Source organism: Lethenteron reissneri, chromosome 19 (genome assembly GCF_015708825.2).
Source record: "Lethenteron reissneri isolate LAM-NWPU_2019-01 chromosome 19, ASM1570882v1, whole genome shotgun sequence".
NCBI lineage: Eukaryota > Metazoa > Chordata > Hyperoartia > Petromyzontiformes > Petromyzontidae > Lethenteron > Lethenteron reissneri.
Window position 1 is genome coordinate 812,397 of NC_083797.1, and position 20,588 is coordinate 832,984.

General features: G+C 56.5%; 1 long non-coding RNA gene across 1 annotated transcript; it reads right to left on the reverse strand.

Annotated features, from left to right (window-relative positions):
- Positions 1-11,433: 11,433 nt before the first annotated feature.
- Positions 11,434-18,433, reverse strand: LOC133344148 (uncharacterized). Its single transcript, XR_009755321.1, has 3 exons — positions 18,396-18,433; positions 15,991-16,215; positions 11,434-14,409 (listed from the first exon to the last, which is right to left on the reverse strand). It is a non-coding gene; the product is annotated as an uncharacterized LOC133344148 (long non-coding RNA).
- Between the last annotated feature and the right edge of the window lie 2,155 nt (positions 18,434-20,588).

Genomic DNA, 20,588 nt, shown 5'->3' on the forward strand with positions numbered 1-20,588 from the left:
CTCTCCCCTCTCCTCCCCACACTCTCCCCTCTCCTCCCCACACTCTCCCCTCTCCTCCCCACACTCTCCCTCTCCTCCCCACACTCCCCCCTCTCCTCCCCACACTCCCCCCTCTCCTCCCCACACTCTCCCCCCTCCTCCCCACACTCCCCCCTCTCCTCCCCACACTCCCCCCCTCCTCCACACACTACCCCCCTCTCCTCCCCACACTCCCCCCTCTCCTCCCCACACTCCCCCCTCTCCTCCCCACACTCCCCCCCTCCTCCACACACTACCCCCTCTCCTCCCCACACTCCCCCCTCTCCTCCCCACACTCTCCCTCTCCTCCCCACACTCCCCCCTCTCCTCCCCACACTCTCCCTCTCCTCCCACACTCTCCCTCTCCTCCCCACACTCCCCCCTCTCCTCCCCACACTCCCCCCCCTCCTCCACACACTACCCCCTCTCCTCCCCACACTCCTCCCTCTCCTCCCCACACTCTCCCCTCTCCTCCCCACACTCTCCCCTCTCCTCCCCACACTCTCCCCTCTCCTCCCCACACTCCCCCTCTCCTCCACACACTCTCCCTCTCCTCCCCACACTCTCCCCTCTCCTCCCCACACTCCCCCTCTCCTCCCCACACTCTCCCCTCTCCTCCACACACTCCCCCTCTCCTCCCCACACTCCCCCCTCTCCTCCCCACACTCTCCCCTCTCCTCCCCACACTCTCCCTCTCCTCCCCACACTCTCCCTCTCCTCCCCACACTCCCCCCTCTCCTCCCCACACTCTCCCCCTCTCCTCCCCACACTCTCCCCCTCTCCTCCACACACTCTCCCCTCTCCTCCCCACACTCTCCCCTCTCCTCCCCACACTCTCCCCTCTCCTCCCCACACTCTCCCCTCTCCTCCCCACACTCTCCCCTCTCCTCCCCACACTCTCCCCTCTCCTCCCCACACTCTCCCCTCTCCTCCACACACTCCCCCCTCTCCTCCCCACACTCCCCCCTCTCCTCCCCCACTCTCCCCTCCTCCCCACACTCTCCCTCTCCTCCCCACACTCTCCCCTCTCCTCCCCACACTCCCCCCTCTCCTCCCCACACTCCCCCCCCTCCTCCACACTCTCCCCTCTCCTCCCCACACTCTCCCTCTCCTCCCCACACTCCCCCCTCTCCCCCCACACTCCCCCCTCTCCTCCCCACACTCCCCCCTCTCCTCCCCACACTCCCCCCTCTCCTCCCCACACTCCCCCCCTCTCCTCCCCACACTCCCCCCTCTCCTCCCCACACTCCCCCCTCTCCTCCCCACACTCCCCCCTCTCCTCCCCACACTCCCCCCTCTCCTCCCCACACTCTCCCCTCTCCTCCCCACACTCCCCCCTCTCCTCCCCACACTCCCCCCTCTCCTCCCACACTCTCCCCTCTCCTCCCCACACTCCCCCCTCTCCTCCCCACACTCCCCCTCTCCTCCCCACACTCCCCCCTCTCCTCCCCACACTCTCCCCTCTCCTCCCCACACTCCCCCCTCTCCTCCACACACTCCCCCTCTCCTCCCACACTCCCCTCCCTCCCCACACTCTCCCTCTCCTCCCCACACTCCCCCCCTCTCCTCCCCACACTCTCCCCCTCTCCTCCCACACTCCCCCCTCTCCTCCCCACACTCCCCCCCTCTCCTCCCCACACTCCCCCTCTCCTCCCCACACTCTCCCCTCTCCTCCCCACACTCCCCCCTCTCCTCCCCACACTCTCCCCTCTCCTCCCCACACTCCCCCCCTCTCCTCCCCACACTCTCCCCCTCTCCTCCCCACACTCCCCCCTCTCCTCCCCACACTCCCCCCTCTCCTCCCCACACTCTCCCCCCTCTCCTCCCCACATCTCTCCCCTCTCCTCCCACACTCCCCCCCTCTCCTCCCCACACTCCCCCCTCTCCTCCCCACACTCTCCCTCTCCTCCCCACACTCCCCCCTCTCCTCCCCACCCTCCCCCCTCTCCTCCCCACACTCCCCCCTCTCCTCCCCACACTCCCCCCTCTCCTCCCCACACTCTCCCCTCTCCTCCCACACACGCCCCCCCCCCTCCCCCACACTCCCCCCTCTCCTCCCACACTTCCCCCCCTCCTCCCCACACTCTCCCTCATCCTCCCCACACTCTACCCTCTCCTCCCCACACTCCCCCATCCCCCCTCTCCTCCCCACACTCCCCCCCCTCCTCCCCACACTCCCCCTCTCCTCCCCACACTCATCCCTCTCCTCCCCACACTCTCCCCCTCTCCTCCCCACACTCCCCCCTCTCCTCCCCACACTCCCCCCCTCGCCTCCCCACACTCCCACCCTCTCCTGCCCCACACTCCTCCCCTCTCCTCCCCACACTCCCCCCTCTCCTCCCCACACTTCCCCCCTCTCCTCCCCCACTCACCCCTCCCCCCACTCCTCTCTCCCCACACTCCCCCCTCGCCTCCCCACACTCCCCCCATCTCCTCCCCACACTCTCCCCTCTCCTCCCCACACTCCCCCCTCTCCTCCCCACACCTCTCCCCTCTCCTCCCCACACTACCCCCTCTCCTCCCCACACTCTCCCCTCTCCTCCCCACACTCTCCCTCTCCTCCCCACACTCCCCCCTCTCCTCCCCACACTCCCCCCTCTCCTCCCCACACTCTCCCTCTCCTCCCACACTCCCCCCTCTCCTCCCCACACTCCCCCCTCTCCTCCCCACACTCCCCCCTCTCCTCCCCACACTCCCCCCTCTCCTCCCCACACTCTCCCCTCGCCTCCCCACACTCCCCCCTCTCCTCCCCACACTCTCCCCTCTCCTCCCCACACTCCCCCCTCTCCTCCCCACACTCTCCCCTCGCCTCCCCACACTCCCCCCTCTCCTCCCCACACTCTCCCCTCTCCTCCCCACACTCCCCCCTCTCCTCCCCACACTCTCCCCTCGCCTCCCCACACTCCCCCCTCTCCTCCCCACACTCTCCCCTCTCCTCCCCACACTCCCCCCTCTCCTCCCCACACTCTCCCCTCGCCTCCCCACACTCCCCCCTCTCCTCCCCACACTCTCCCTCTCCTCCCCACACTCTCCACAACCTCCCTCTCCCCGCCGCCTCGAGCCCTCTCACGAACACTATCGCTAACACGGGAGACGGGGCTCATGGAGAGGCCTTTATCCGGCAGTGGATGAACAAGGCTTCTGTAAATCAGTAGCATTATTGTTGTTAATGTTCATGAAATGTGGGCCGTGCCTTTTGGATAAGGAATGCATCACAAATCGACGGGACGTGATCGCATCAGTGCCCACAGGTAACAGAGGCATGCTCTGTGGCAGTGCTGTGCAGACTGGCCACCCAGAACTGGCCCATTGAACGGCCTACGACTCGGCGGCGACGCAATCATCTGACCCATAGTCTCATATCGAGACCCATAGACTCACATAGAGACCCATAAACTCACATAGAGACCCATAGACTCACATAGAGACCCATAAACTCACATAGAGACCCATAGACTCGCATTGAGACCCATAGACTCATATCGAGACCCATAGACTCACATAGAGACCCATAAACTCACATAGAGACCCATAGACTCGCATTGAGACCCATAGACTCATATCGAGACTCATAGACTCACATAGAGACCCATGGACTCACATAGAGACCCATAGACTCACATTGCGACCATAGACTCATATCGAGACCCATAGACTCACATTGAGACCCATAGACTCACATTGAGACCCATAGACTCACATTGAGACCCATAAACTCACATCGAGACCCATAGACTCACATGGAGACCCATAGACTCACGTAGAGACTGATAGACTCACATGGAGACCCATAGACTCACATTGAGACGCATGGACTCACATTGAGACCCATAGACTCACGTGGATACTGACAGACTCACATGAGACCCATAGACTCACATGGAGACCCATAGACTCACATGGAGACTGATAGACTCACATGAGACCCATAGACTCACATGGAGACGCATAGACTCATATTGAGACCCATAGACTCACATTGAGACGCATAGACTCACGTAGAGACTGATAGACTCACATGGAGACCCATAGACTCACGTAGAGACTGATAGACTCACGCAGCTATAGATTCCCACTGACACCCATAGACTCGCGGAGAGACTGATCGACTCGCACAAAGATTTATTGATTCGCATACAGAGCCATACAAAAGACAAAGATCTATGGATTCACAGAGAACCCTTAAACACTCACGTGCAGACCCACAGACTCGTACAGAGGTCTATAGGAAGGAGCGACGCACGTGCACCCGCAGCTGCCCTCCTCCTCCTCGAGGTGTGGACGTCTCGGCTGCTGGTGCGCTACCCCGAGCCCCCCCCCCCCGCATGCACACGTAGACAACGAGGCACGTGGTCATTGCTATGCATGGAGCGCGCGCTTAAATCGCTCGCTTGTGACAGTGGAATATTTAAAATTTCAAAAAGGGAATTCATTTCGCTTTGTGATATTTACTGGTATTGCTCTAATCCCTCCCCGCGCCCTGGGAGCTACGCCGAGTGCTCGCCTCGAACACCGACCGGCAAACCCAGCGGCAATTGTGTAACGGGCCACACCCTACTGATGAGACACAGCGAAGCCGAAACCCGTCCAGATGTTCACCCACTGCGGCTGTGAGGCCATTTGCGATGGTGAGACAGCTCGACTTAAAACAAAAACATGCTTTGACGCATCCCGTCAGCCTCCTCCTTCTGGGGAGTGCAAACTTGCCTTGGTTCGACGCAAGCAATAGCCCGGTGTCTCGTCGGCAGAGTGAGGCTCCCTTGAACCAATACCGTTGAACTACCGCAAGCTTATGGGCAATGTTCTTGGTTCTTTCGGTAAAGTCACGTAGAATGGAAATAATAAAATAATAAAAATAAAACATAATACAATAATTATCACGACGTTTCGGCCACAACGCAAGCAGCCGTCCTCAGGTGAAGAACAGGTCTGTCGAGAAAACAGAATCTGAGGACGGCTGCTTGCGTTGTGGCCGAAACGTCGTGAGAATTATTTTATTACGTTTTATTTTTATTATTTTATTATTTCCCTTCTACGTGACTTTACCGAAAAAACCAAGAAGATGAATCCCTGCAGTCACGAAAGCTTTAAATCGAAACTTATGGGCAATGTTCCACCGTAGATTGGCATGGCTGGACGTACATTCCACGCTGTATGTTCATCGGTTTCGATTAACCCTCCAGCCGCTAGAGGCCGCTATTTTCACAGCAACCGACACAGTGATCGATTAATTATTTTAATCGAATCGCTACACAATTAACCGGTTCCCCCAGCACGTGGATGGGGAGTGGGGTGACGGGGCTGACGGGGGCTTAGGGTCCCCATTGTGTCGCGGGGGTTGATCGGAGCGTGGTTGCGGGAAGGGGGGTGGAGGGGTGGGGGGGTTGGTGAGGGGTCACGTGGGAGGAGTGGAGGCACAGGGCAGGGTGGGTGGTGATGGTGGAGGTGGGGGAGGGGTGAGCTCCCAGTTAACCTTTCAGAGAATCTCCTGTGATTAAACCCTGGCAGGGAGGCGAGTCGCTCCGGGGGACCTCCACCTCCCCCAGACATCTCCATGAGAGCCCCCACCCCATCCACTCCTCCCTCCCCTCCTCTGACCTCCTCCCACCCCGCCTCCTCTTCCATAACCCTGACCCCCACCGTACCCCCCCCAACTCTCACCCACACCCCTCCCCGCCTCTCCTCTAACCGTGACCCCGCGCCAAATGGATGACATCGGCCGTGTGGAGTTTCATAACGCGCCTCGTGCACTCGTGCCCCACGTAGCCGAGTGGCCTAATGCCCTCGAGTGTAATGAGTTGATGGCTTCACCAATGTCTGACAAGGACCCCCTTCCAACAGAGAGGCTTCCTCGTCTAATAAACATCTGGCAGTCCACCAGCGTTGGTTAACGCAAGTCTGCACCGTGCTGATGAGACTGAAATGTTGAAACCCGTCGAGAGTTTTGCTTGTGTTGCACCAACGCTGCTGACAATATGCACCCCCAGAAGGAGGCCGTATGTGGAGGGACAGCTGATGAGCCACACAGTGTCGAAACTGATTCAGATTTTGAGCATTTAAAATATATCTATGTACTGGTTAACATGATTAGAAGGCCAAAAAAGGGCAAGAGAGTGGAATAAATTAGATTTGTACGTGGCGATTGCAGTTGAGTACGTCAAGGCGTGTATCCCGTGTCAGCAGGCGAGAAGCCAAGTGACCAGGGCAGAGTTTCACTCGCCAGGAGTGAGCTGGACATCGGCCTGCTGCCGGTAGTAGGGGGCGGTGATCGCAGCTGCTGCTGCTGTGTGAGCCTAAGTGAATAATTTCCGATGTAATTTTCTAATTAGGCAAAATTTGTACGGTGATGCTCGCACACAATGGCCTTTTCTTACGAACAGCGTCACGGTATTTTTAACTTCCACTGTGAAGCAGACGACGCGCTATATTATTGCTAATACCACTGCAATAATACCGCACGGCGGTATTTACCAGGTCGGCCATTGGCCTCGAACCGTACAGTACGGAAGCTGAGATGTTGAACCCCTTACCCAGAACCCCCCACTTGAGTACTTGGTGACACCGTGCACAGCAGTGCCCGACTGCTCAGCGAGGAAATCGCCCACTCGCAAAGATAGAGCACATGCCCCGTGTAGCCTTGACGGACTGTTGGGGCAAGTGCTGTTAGCGAGTAGCACCTGTGAAGGCCGACACGGCACACGAGGAGTGGGTGGCCAACACCACGCCCGGCCGCCTTTGTATCTCCCCAGTGATGATTTTGCTTTACTAATGTTGCTGATGTATCCAGGAGAGCCACACTACTGAGTCGTATGGCTCTTTGTCAAGAGGGTCCTGCCACCGTTGCCACATTGAAGTTTATATTTTATTTTAAGATGAACGACGAGTCGTATTGATTTGTCACGTGAGGAGGAGGAGGACACCGGAGCACCCGGAGACAACCCACGCCTTGCGCGAGGGGGCAACGCTCTATACCCCACGTACAGATGGACACAGATGAGGATTAGTCCACACTTTGCTGTACCCGCCTTCTCCTGGCGAGTCAGTATACGGCTCCTCCTCCACGCTCACCCACGTGGTAGGAAGAGAGTTCCACAGCCGTCTGTGCGGTGATCCACCAATCCTGGCTGCTCCCGCACAGCGCTGGATCACAGGCAGTCACGTGCAGCAGCGTAGCCACAACCACCACCGCTACCGCCGTCACATCGACCCTGGCTAATGTTTACACGCCGCATCAGGAACTCATTTAAGGCTGAGTCGACCGACTCACTCAATCTCGCCGGCACACAACTTGGCCCGCCTCCAGTTTTGCCCGCACAGATTCCTGGCGGCGGCAATTGGGTCAATGGACGTCCCTAGCTTGTGTGGCTGCTTTGCCAACGCGGCTGCCTCGGCCGCTCCGTGTCGGCTCAGCCACCGCGCTACTGGCACACTTGGCACGCAGCGCGGCTGGCACGCTCACAACTCTCGCTTACGAGTTGGCACTGCCGCTGCTGCTGCTGATGTAGCCTGAGAGTTCACTCCTCATCCCCGCGGGTTTAAGTCTCAAACAGCGACCGTCGCCTGGTTAGCACGTACAGGCTTCCCTCGCTCTATGCGGGTTAAAGGTTTGTGCGATTTCGCCTGCATGCGGCTCACCTGTGTCTACCCAAAATTCGCTATGTGCGGTTTTATTTCACTGTACATGCAGCTATGCGCTCGGACGTGGGACAACATTGTGTTTGTGTGCTGTATGTACACGGAGTGCGTGTGTGGTGTGTGTGTGTACTGTGCGTCTGTACTGTGTGTGTGCTCTACTCGGCAAGCAGCTGTCTCCTCGTGCAGTTTCGCTTTGTGCGCCCTTTTCTAGCAGCGCATCTACAACTACAACTACCGCCGCATAGAGCGAGACGAACCTCTATGCGCCGTGGCCCAGCGGCAGCGCATTCGCAGCTTGATTGTGCAGAGGTTGGCGGTTCGAATCCGACACGCCGCCCCGGTGAAGTAGTGCAGCGTGTATCGCGACACCTGTCAAATACTCTCACCGCGCGCGGTCTGCTCACTCACAGGGGACGTTAAAGATCCCCGCGATGTCATTCGAAAAGCGTAGTCCACAGTGGCCCTTCCTAACGTATGAATGGCCACTGAAGAAGGCCATTGGCACGAAACGTCGCCTAATATAGACGGCGTGTGTTTGTTGAGATTGTGCGACCTGAGCGCAAGCCACGCGCTCAGTGCGGCGACGCTTCTAGTTTGTGGATCTTCGTGCGAATGCGGCGAATCTCCCCCCCCCCCCCACAACCCCCCCCCCCCACAACCCCCCCCCCCCCCCCCCCCCCAATATTTGATTTGTCTCGGACTGGTCGCCATAGGTCACTGCTCTCGTTGAATTAAAATTAAACTTGGAACATAAATGAAAGCGTTTTCCTAAAAGACGCGTTTTAAATAAGTGCTATACACTGTTGTTGGTGTTGTTCTTCATACACTGTTGTTGTTGTGGCTCATACACTGTTGTTGTTGTTCTTTATACGTTGTTGTTGTTGTTCTTTATACGTTGTTGTTGTTGTTGTTCTTTATACACTGTTGTTGTTGTTCTCTATACACTGTTGTTGAAAACAGATCTCATGGTGGTCAGTTTAACACGTAGTAGGCTGTCGCGACCATTATCATCCTTAATAGAGTTTTTTGTTGGGGTTAGATCGCGTAAATATATAAATGTGTCGTTAAACCCACCACCACCCGACACAGCCAACTAGTAAGGGCTGTCGCTTAATAGAACGTGGCCAGTTCGTTACTAGTACAGCACTAGTGTAGTGTATAGTAGTGTAGTGTATAGTGTAGTGTATAGTAGTGTAGTGTGTAGTGTAGTGTATAGTGTAGTGTATAGTAGTGTAGTGTATAGTGTAGTGTATAGTGTAGTGTATAGTAGTGTATAGTGTAGTGTATAGTGTAGTGTATAGTGTAGTGTATAGTAGTGTAGTGTATAGTGTAGTGTATAGTAGTGTATAGTGTAGTGTATAGTGTCGTGTATAGTAGTGTAGTGTATAGTGTAGTATATAGTAGTGTAGTGTATAGTGTAGTGTATAGTGTAGTGTATAGTAGTGTAGTGTATAGTGTAGTGTATAGTAGTGTAGTGTAGTGTAGTGTAGTAGTGTAGTGTATAGTGTATAGTGTAGTGTATAGTGTAGTGTATAGTAGTGTAGTGTGTAGTGTAGTGTATAGTGTAGTGCATAGTAGTGTAGTGTATAGTGTAGTGTATAGTAGTGTATAGTGTAGTGTATAGTGTCGTGTATAGTAGTGTAGTGTATAGTAGTGTAGTGTATAGTGTAGTGTATAGTAGTGTATAGTGTAGTGTATAGTGTAGTGTATAGTAGTGTAGTGTATAGTGTAGTGTATAGTGTAGTGTATAGTAGTGTAGTGTGTAGTGTAGTGTATAGTGTAGTGCATAGTAGTGTAGTGTATAGTGTAGTGTATAGTAGTGTATAGTGTCGTGTATAGTAGTGTAGTGTATAGTAGTGTAGTGTATAGTGTAGTGTATAGTGTAGTGTATAGTAGTGTATAGTGTAGTGTATAGTGTAGTGTATAGTAGTGTAGTGTATAGTGTAGTGTACTAGTACAGCACTAACTGATTGTGTGTTGGAGAGAAAATCCACAACATTTTATTTACAGAGTACGACGTTTCGCCAGTAATTACAACGGGCATCATCAGGCGGCATCCAGATTTGCGGATGAATCCTCCTGATTCGTTCCTTGAATAGAGGGGTCGGTGTGATGACGTCACTCGTGTGGTTGTCAAGGGGACCCCAACTCGTAGCTTCAGCCACTAGGAGGGGGGCAAGGCCCCCCCCCCTGCCTGCCCCCCGCTCGTCACTCTACCCACAGGAGGCGACGACTGGAGGAGGGGGAGCGGTGCGAGGCGGTCACCCAGCCCGCCCTTCACACACGCTGCGACTCGCCAGCAGCACTTGCCCCAGCAGTCTGCTAAGGCTGTACGGGGGATCTGTGTGTGCGCGTGTGATCAAATCAGCATCGCATTAAATTATCGGACCATCGGGCGCACGGGTTTATTGGAGTGCGTCTCAGTCTCACGGTCCGGACTCTCCTCCTCCTGCTCCGCCTGCCCGGGCCAAGCCGCGCCTCTCGGGCGGGCAGACACAGCGGGGAGCAGCCCCCACCCCTGACGGGGAGGGGTGCAGGGGGGTGTGGGGGGGGCCATTGAGGAGTCGCGGGGGCTGGGGGGGTGTTGCTGGGCAGAGTCTGAGTTGGGGGGGACTGGGATTGGCTGCGTCATGAATAAATTAAGCGGTAAATACATAAATTAATAAATAATACCCCTTGCCCCTGTAGCCCTCGCGGCCTGTCGGGGCAAGTGCTGGGCAGCGAGTAGCAGCCCCTGCCAGAGCCGGCACGGCACACCAGGGAGGTAGGGGTGGTCAATACCACATGCCCGGCCGCCTTTGTCTCCCCAGTGGCGATGTTTACACGTCACAACCAGGTACTCATATGAGGCTTAGTCGGCCTAGGTATGTGTGTACAGGTGTGTGTGTGTACAGGTGTGTGTACAGGTGTGTGTGTGTACAGATGTGTGTGTGTACAGGTGTGTGTGTGTACAGGTGTGTGTGTGTACAGGTGTGTGTGTACAGGTGGGGTGCGGTAGTGTAGCGGTTAGCACGCTACGCTATGAAACTGGCGACCCGGGCTCGAGTCCCGCTCACGGCCAACACCAGTGACGATTATCTGAACCGGTGCTGGGCCTCCCCTAGGTGGACTCAGCCTGAAATGAGTACCTGGTGCGGTGAGTAAACATCGCCACTGGGGAGACAAAGGCGGTCGGGCGTGGTGCTGGCCACCCACCCCGTCGTGTACCGTTCCGACCTTCATAGGTGCTCGCTAACAGCACTCTGTTAAGGCTATACGGGGGATCGGTGTGTGTGTACAGGTGTGTGTGCACAGGGTGTGTACAGGTGTGAGTGTACAGGTGTGAGTGCACAGGTGTGTGTGTACAGCTGTGTGTGTACAGGTGTGAGTGCACAGGTGTGTGTACAGGTGTGTGTAAAAGTGTGTGTGTACAGGTGTGTGTGTACAGGTGTGTGTGTTAAGGTGTGTGTGTACAGGTGTGAGTGTACAGGTGTGAGTGCACAGGTGTGTGTGCACAGGTGTGTGTACAGGTGTGTGTGTAAAGGTGTGTGTGTACAGTTGTGAGTGCACAGGTGTGTGTGTACAGGTGTGTGTGTACAGGTGTGTGTGTACAGGTCGACTCAGCCTTTAATGACCAGTGACGACACACTCGCGCTGCTGACCGCATCCCCTCACGCGTGACGTGCCACTCTGATGATCGCCTTCGCCTGTTGAGGCGACATGGGGCATCTGTGTGTGTGATGATGTATGCATGCCTATTGATTAATTAAAATTGCACATGGAAGTGTGCTGCGGACAGAGATTCGCTAGCAACAATGTATAGCCTTAAAATAAATTGTATATAGTTGTCGACGTTTCGGGTAATGGCCCTTCTGCATAACACATCCAGAAAAGTTGCTTTTGATATTTTTATTTTTTTCTTCTTGGGTCAACCACACACAGACACGGCGTCGTCACGGAGCGGGCACGGTGAGTGATGATGAGTGACGTTCTTCACAGGACTCGCGCGCCGCTGCCAATGCAGCAGCAGCAGCATCACAATGCGATCTGTATTTCACTGTAAGCGTCGTTACATGTTCACATTCAAACAAATCACGAAACGAGGCGGAGACAAAAATGCATAGAGAGAGATCGAAATTAAATAATTAAGCACATTTGAAAACTGATTTGGAGCCGCCGCCGCCGCCACTCATCGCGGTTTGAAATTTCCATCCGTCGCTTCCCCTTTCCAGGAAAGAGACGAAATTCCACGAATTCCATTCATGCGAAATTACCCGGAGCGGACGGAGCGGACGGAGCGGACGGAGCGGACGGGCTATTTAAAGGGACCCGATCCACTTCCGTCCCTCGCACACCGACAAAGCCCCCCCCCCCCCCCCCACTTTAATAGAGCGTCGTGTGGGGGGCAAGCGCTGCTGTTGGCGAGAAGCAGATATGAAGACCGGCACGGCACGCGAGGTGGTGGTGTGGAAAACACGACGCCCGGCCGCCTTTGTCTCCCTCGTGGTCATGTTTACACGCACACCACGCAAGGTACTCGCTTTTTTTGTTCCGGCGAGCCGACCTAGGGGAGGACCGGTTCCGATAATCGTCGCTGGTGAGCAGTGGCGGTGAACGGGAATCAAACTCGGGTCGCCGGGTTCGTAAGTGCAATGCGCTCACCACTGCGCCACCGCTCTCCACACACACAACGTTGCAGCCCTCTCTACGAATAGCTCAGTCCGAAGTCTTCCATCACCTATTCAAACAAAACAGTAGACTATCAGAAATGTTTTTGTAAAAAATAAATTGAAAATTTTTGTTTCTCATCATCAGGTCGTCCAGCCCTCCCCCCACGTTGCGAGCAAGTGCGTCTCCCACCGTGATCGGATGGACTCGCGATGGATCATTCCATCGCAGGATCAATGAGGCAGGGCGACAACTTGGGGGGGGGGCTTCGTCCAGCGGCTCCACGCATCCCCAAGTGAGGGGCACAATCCCCGGATGCATTCGCCACGGACCGTAGCAGGGCCCCCACTGATGAGACACTAAATGTGAAAACTGGTGCCGAAAAACAAACATCCGTCACTTCACCAAACACCGCTCACTTCGCACCTCCCATTAGCACGGTTTGCTAGGTACGGTGCGAAAGAAGTTCAACATACATCAGATATACATAGAGACCCGTAAAGATACCTAGAGACCCATATAGATACATAGACACCCATAGCGATACATGTAGATACATTAAATGCAAGCCACACGAGTGCGATTGTGGCCGTGCAACACAAGCTACGGATCGCAGAGTAAACACGACTGTAGTCTGCGCTCCTCCAACGGAGGAGAAAGAGCGACGCGACACGAACTCTCTCCGTCTCTCTCTCTCTTTGCGGAAGACCCTCTCGTCCTGGCAGCAGCAGCAGCGGCGGAACCTCCACACTGACATCGGGCTCTTCGACGCGTGCTGCTGCTGCTGCCATCAGCGCGCTCAAGAAGAAAACATGGACTTAGCAGTCGTTACTGAAATGTTGCAAAACGAATGTGCTTTACCCTTCCCGGCAAGAATACAGGAGGTGTTATAAGATGTTCAAACACAGAATAGACAACGGTTGTGTTTGTGCTGCTCGCCTCTTGGCGTAGTTCTCTGCCCTGACGCTGGTGGCGAGACAGGGCCATGAAGGAGGCTCTCTCTGGCCAATCAGTGTCAGAGCTGATGCGAACATCATTATTATCAAAGCACGTCTGTGTGCATGTGCTTTTTTCCCCACGAGCATGATGCGTGGCGAATGCAGACTTAATGGCGCCTTGCAATATGTGTCTATTTGGTATTTGCACATCTGAGGGGAAGGGTAAAGCCTCTTCGCTCTTGGCAAGTCGTCGTCATCGTCATCATCACGACCCATGGGCAGGTAGCCCGTGGTAGGTGTCTGCTGCAAATGTCGTCATTTGTTTCCACTCTCCTCTCTGTCTCGGTCCAATGCGCCCCATCATGCAGTGGCCACGTGTTTCTGGCACCAACCCTCTCGTGTCCTCGTCGTCACGCCGTTCTCTATCAGCTCTTCCTCTCTCTCTCTTCCGAACAACAACGACAACAACACTTTTAATATTCCTGTTCTTGTCCATCCTACCCATGCGTCCAAATAGTTGCAGTTTCCTTCTCGTCGCTGTCTGCATCATCGTTGGCTACTCGCTGGCTCCACGGAACACTCAGCGGTCTACTTACTCCGTGTTGCTAAATACATCAACCCGAGCGCCAAATATCTTATATCTCTGTCAGCCTTTTGTTTTTTAATCGTCCAAGTCTCGCCGGCAACTCGTGGCCGTCGTCAATTCCCCGCTGGGCTGATAATGTCGACGAAGGGCCATCGTCGCCCGGGGCTCGCGGTGCCCCACGGACCGAGAGAGGCGACCAGCCTGGGCGCGGTGCCGTGGCGCGTCTCGGCAGCCCTCCTCCCTCCTCGGCATCGTCGCCCGCCTCGAGCTGCGAACCCGGAAGGTCCCCGCTGGGAGTGCAGAAGGGGTGGCCGCTGTTTCCTTCTTGAGGTCGATCACGCTTCGTCGGTGGCCTATATATTGGCGTGTGTCGGTGTGTGTGTCGGTGTGTGTCAGTGTGTGTGTCGGTGTGTGTCAGTGTGTGTGTCACTGTGTGTGTCAGTGTGTGTGTCGGTGTGTGTCAGTGTGTGTGTCGGCGTGTGTCAGTGTGTGTGTCGGTGTGTGTCAGTGTGTGTGTCGGCGTGTGTCAGTGTGTGTGTCGGTGTGTGTCAGTGTGTGTGTCGGTGTGTGTCAGTGTGTGTGTTACTGTGTGGGAAGCGGTAGTGTAGCGGTTAGCGCGCTGCGCTACGAACCCGGCGACCCGAGTTCGATTCCCGCTCACGGCCATCACTGAGCCGGACCTGGGCATCCCCTACGTCGGCTCAGCCTCAAAAGTGAGTACCTGGTGAGGTGTGCAAACATCGCCTCTGGGGAGACAAAGGTGGTCGGGCGTAGTGTTGGCCACCCACCCCTCGTGTGTCTTTATAGGTGCTCGCTAACAGAACTTGACCCAACAGTCTGTTAAGGCAATAAGGGGGATCTTTGTCTTGCTATGTGTATAACGTGTATTTACCCATTCAACACATTGGTCAATAGACGCCCTGTGTGATCTTGTGTATGTGTGATTTGTGACGTTTCGGGCTCTTTGCCTGTGCCGGGAATAAAAGCTATTGCCTAAATCGTCGCCAGATGTATTATCCCCCCCCCCTTTTAAATAAATAATATATTATAGCGTGTTATTGAAAAAGGCGCGTTGCTCGAAACGTCGCCAATCATATAATGTTCCTTTTAAGGCCACTCAGTGTCGTTGTTGTTATTGACGCGTGTGCTGTGTTGTTGTTGTTGTTGTTTGTGCTTGTGCACCCACTGCTAACGCAGCAGCAGCATCGCCAAATTCATTCTCCACATCAAATCGTTTTCCTCTCGTGCCAGGACCCATATCTAGCAGAGGGAATCCTTGCCTAGAACATCTGGCAGGTCACCAGCGTCTGTTCAAGCGGGCCTGCCTCTGCTGATGAGACACTGCATGTCGAAACCGGTGCAGAGTTTTGCCTGCATTGAGACAAAGTTGCTGGAATGATGCCATGCCCAGAAGGGAGGTCGTCTGGCTGATGGGATGCGTCGCAAAGGCCCCATTCGACTCTCGTGTGCGAGTGGTGGGACAGACAGGGGGAGGCAGCATGCTGTGTGTACTTAGTTGTAGTGGCCATTCATCGGTGTGTGTAGGGGGGGGCTGTGTGTGGGGGGGCTGTGTGGGGGGGCTGTGTGGGGGGGGGCTGTGTGTGGGGGGGGGTGTGTGGGGGGGGGGCTGTGTGTGGCGGAGGGCTGTGTGTGGCGGGGGGCTGTGTGGGGGGGGGCTTGTGGGGGGCTGTGTGGGGGGCTGTGTGGGGGGGCTGTGTGGGGGGGCTGTGTGGGGAGGCTGTGTGTGGGGGGCTGTGTGTGGGGGGGCTGTATGTGGGGGGGGGCTGTGTGTGGGGGGGGGCTGTGTGTGTGGGGGGGCTGTGTGGGGGGGGCTTGTGGGGGGGGGGCTGTGTGTGGGGGGGGCTGTATGTGGGGGGGGCTGTGTGTGGGGGGGGCTGTGTGTGGGGGGGGCTGTGTGGGGGGGCTGTGTGGGGGGGGTGCTGTGTGTGTGGGGGGGGGGGGTGATGAGAGGGGTACGCGAGGGTGCAGGGGATGGAGGAGGGAGGGGGTGCCACGCTAATTGAAGCCACATGGCCGAGCCCCCGTCACTAAGGGCGCCTCCCCTCACCACGTGCGGGAAGGAGGGGGTCCCTGCGCTCTGCACGTCTCGCGCGAGTTGGACTCCTGCTCGTGCCGCATCTCGGGTGGGGTCCCCAGAGTTCCTACCTCGTCGCTGCGTCCGGGACCCGGTAGGACTCGGAGGTTCACAGCAGTCGGGGCGATGGAGGATGATGATGATGATGACCCAGCACTCGCTCAGTCACTCCGGGCACTCGCCCGCCCGTCCGCTCACCTGGCGGTGGCCAGCCGCCTCCTTGTCACTCTTCTGCTGCTGCCGCCACGGTTCCTGTTCCCCGTGAACGTCACTCAGTGATGCCTCCTCCACTCGTGCTGTGGACCGGGTCGACCAAGAGAGTGGCAATCAAACTGGTCCCCTCCCTCCCCTGGCCATCTCTCCCTCCTCCCCCGGCTCCCTCCCCCGGCTCCCTCCCCCGGCTCCCTCCCCCGGCTCCCTCCCATGCGTGCACGCGCGCGGGTCGCCCTGTGAGGCGCGCGCGCTGCGCGTTACCGGCAGGTGATTGGCAGATTTCTTTATTTATTTATTTGTTGCCGATGGTTAACACTGAAGGGGTCGCTGCGTGGGCTGTGGGAGGACCCCCCCCCCCCCACCGCGAGCCCCCCCCCCCCGCGGGCCCCGCCCCCCCGCGACCCCTCTCCCGTCCCCACCAACCGCTCTCCCCAATCGCCACCGGTTGTCGGTCTGACCTCGAGTCAATCACGCACGGAGACTCTCACTGACACACACTGACACACACGGAGACACGCACTGACACACGGAGACTCTCACTGACACACACTGACACACACGGAGACACACGGAGACTCTCACTGACACACACTGACACACACGGAGACACACGGAGCCTCTCACTGACACACGGAGACACACGGAGACACGCACTGACACACACGGAGACACACGGAGACACGCACTGAGACACGGAGACTCTCACTGAGACACGGAGACACAAGGGAGACACGCAGTGAGACACCGAGGCACGCACTGAGACACAGAGAGACGCACTGAGATACAGAGAGACGCACTGAGACACAGAGAGACACACTGAGACACACGGGAGACACAGAGAGACGCAGAGAGACACAGAGAGACACAGAGAGACGCACTGAGACACCGATGCACACACTGAGACACAGATAGACGAACTGAGACACAGAGAGACGCACTGAGACACAGAGAGACACACTGAGACACAGAGAGACGCACTGAGACACAGAGAGACGCACTGAGACACAGAGAGACGCACTGAGACACAGAGAGACGCACTGAGACACAGAGAGACACACTGAGACACAAGGGAGACACGCAGTGAGACACAGAGAGACACAGAGAGACACAGAGAGACGCACTGAGACACCGAGGCACACACTGAGACACAGAGAGACGCACTGAGACACAGAGAGACGCACTGAGACACAGAGAGACACACTGAGATACAGAGAGACGCACTGAGACACAGAGAGACGCACTGAGACACAGAGAGACGCACTGAGACACAGAGAGACGCACTGAGACACAGAGAGACGCACTGAGACACAGAGAGACACACTGAGACACAGAGAGACAGACTGAGACACATAGAGACACATTGAGACACAGAGAGACACAGAGAGACGCACTGAGACACATAGAGACGCACTAAGACACACACTGAGACACAGAGAGACACAGAGAGACACAGAGAGACACACTGAGACACAGAAAGACGCACTGAGACACCGAGGCACACACTGAGACACAGAGAGACACACTGAGACACAGAGAGACGCACTGAGACACCGAGGCACACACTGAGACACAGAGAGACACAGAGAGACACACTGAGACACAGAGAGACACACTGAGACAGAGAGACACAGAGAGACACAGAGAGACACACTGAGACACAGAGAGACACAGAGAGACACACTGAGACACAGAGAGACACAGAGAAACACAGAGAGACACACTGAGACACACTGAGACACAGATGCACACACTGAGACACAGAGAGACACACAGAGACACAGAGAGACACACTGAGACACAGAGAGACACAGAGAGACACACTGAGACACAGAGAGACACAGAGAGACACAGAGAGACACACTGAGACACAGAGAGACACAGAGAGACACACTGAGACACAGAGAGACACACTGAGACACAGAGAGACACAGAGAGACACACTGAGACACAGAGAGACACAGAGAGACACACTGAGACACAGAGAGACACAGAGAGACACACTGAGACACAGAGAGACACATGGAGACACACTGAGACACAGAGAGACACAGAGAGACACACTGAGACACACTGAGACACAGAGAGACACAGAGAGACACACTGAGACACAGAGAGACACAGAGAGACACACTGAGACACAGAGAGACACAGAGAGACACACTGAGACACAGAGAGACACAGAGAGACACACTGAGACACAGAGAGACACAGAGAGACACAGAGAGACACAACGAGACACAGAGAGACACACATCGACACGTACAGCGCTGAATAAACAAGCCGTGTTCACTTGCCACGAGGTGACGTCACAGACTGTGAAACGTGACCCCCCCCCCATCCTTACACCCCCCCCCACCCCCCGCTCCCAGTCCCGCCCCCCATTCTCGTTTTCCTTCCAACCTCGCCCTCTCTCTTCCCGTCTTACCAAAACAAAGACAAAGATCCCCCGTGTAGCCTTAGCAGACTCATGGGGCAAGTGCTGTTTGCGGGCACCTATCAAGCCCGACACGGCACACGTGGTGGTGGCCGGCCAACGTCACGCCCGGCCGCCTTTGTCTCCCGAGCGGCGATGATAACACATCGCACGAGGTACCGTACTCGTTTGAGGCTGAGTCGACCTACGGGAGCCCCAGGACCGGTGCAGATAATATTCACCGGCGTTGGTGGCCATGAGCGGGAATCGAACTCGGGTGGTCGGGTTCGTAACGCAGCGTAGCGCTAACCACTGCGCCACCGCTCCCCTCTTAACTCGACCCCGCTACACCAACCACGCTCCCCCTCCTCCGCAAGCGGGGTGCAGCTTCCCCCCCTCCCCTCACCCCCCTCCCTCCCTCCACCCCCCTCCCCTCACCCCCCTCCCTCCCTCCACCCCCCTCCCCTCACTCCCCCTCCCCTCACCCCCATCCTCTTCCAATCGTGAAATCCCGTGGCCGCAGTAATAGTAGTTGTGGGGAGCGGTGGTGCAGTGGTTAGCGCACTGTGCACGTGTGTCTACGTGTGTCTGTGTCTCTATGCACGTGTCTCTCTTTGTGCACGTGTGAACGTGTCTGTGTCTCTGTACACGTGTGTCTACGTGTGTCTCTGTGTCTCTGTGCACGTGTGTCTACATGTGTCTGTGTTCTCTGTACACGTGTGTCTACATGTGTCTGTGTTCTCTGTACACGTGTGTCTGTCTCTCTTTGTGCACGTGTGCACGTGTCTGTGTCTCTGTGCACGTGTGTCTACGTGTGGCTGTGTCTCTGTGCACGTGTGTCTACGTGTGTCTCTGTACCTCTGCACGTGTCTGCGTGTGTGTCTGCGTGTGTGGCTTCCTCTGTACCCAACGAGAGCGACACGCACACTGTCACAGAGGTGATGGCATCTGCTGCAGATGGTCCAACGCACGCAGCAGCAGCAGGCGCCACTCGCCACTCAGTGGCGGTGACGTCGCCCCGGCGCCCGTGCCAGGATAGGTGCCCTTTGAGGCCACGTGAAGTGCCGAAGGATTACGAAGCAGACCCGGGTGGCATGGGTTGGCCGAGCGAGATGACCGATGCACAATCTGTACTCCCCTCTGTGCCAACTTGCTGTATTTCATCCGCACGGCCCTCCGCTCGTCGAAGTGTCCGCTGTTGCTGGAGGGCGACTGCCTCCAACTGCCCCTGTAGCGTCCTTTACGAGCCTCCCCTTGACACCGCTGCTAGCAGTCTCAGGCAAGTCCAATCAGCTCCACATCCTTCTGTACCACATCAGCCCATCTTTTGTGTAGCCCCCCCCCCCCCTCGATCCGGCCAAGCTGTCTGGGCATGCGGGCTACATGACCCAGCCGACGCAGCTTTGCCTGCCAGAGGAGCTCACCACTGGGACTGTGTTTAAACCCAGGGTGGATCTTCGGCAGGCCAGACTGAGTGTTTCAAACCGGCGCAGATGTTTCATGAGAGGGGTCCACGTTTCTCAAGCATAGAGAAGGGAGGGTATGACCGTGGCAGGCCAGGTAGCTTCCACACGGCAGCGTTACGCAGCCGATGGAAAGATGATGCCTCGCGGCTGTTTCTGAGGACACGCATGCACGCAGGCACCCTCTAATCCACCCCCTCTCTCCATACAAAGACAAAGGTCCTACACATCGCCACTGTATACTTATGTGAGGCTGAGTCGACCTAGGGGAGGCCCAGGACACACAACAGCGACCTTGCAATCCACCCCGTCTCCCACAACTCATCGCCTTCCGTTTTCCCCGTGCCTTCTCTGGGATCGCGCCCGGAATAATAAATGATGCGTCAACCTCATCAATCCACTGCTGGATGAACGCCTCTCCAAAGCCGCCGCCACATCGCACAAGTCTGCGATGGAACAACGATCCATCCGGCATGCAGCCCGCGAGATGATGGTGATGGTGATGATGGTGTCGTCGTCATCACCATCAACCGCCATCATCATCATCATCTCCGCTCCATTTCCGTGCCGGGGAAGGCAC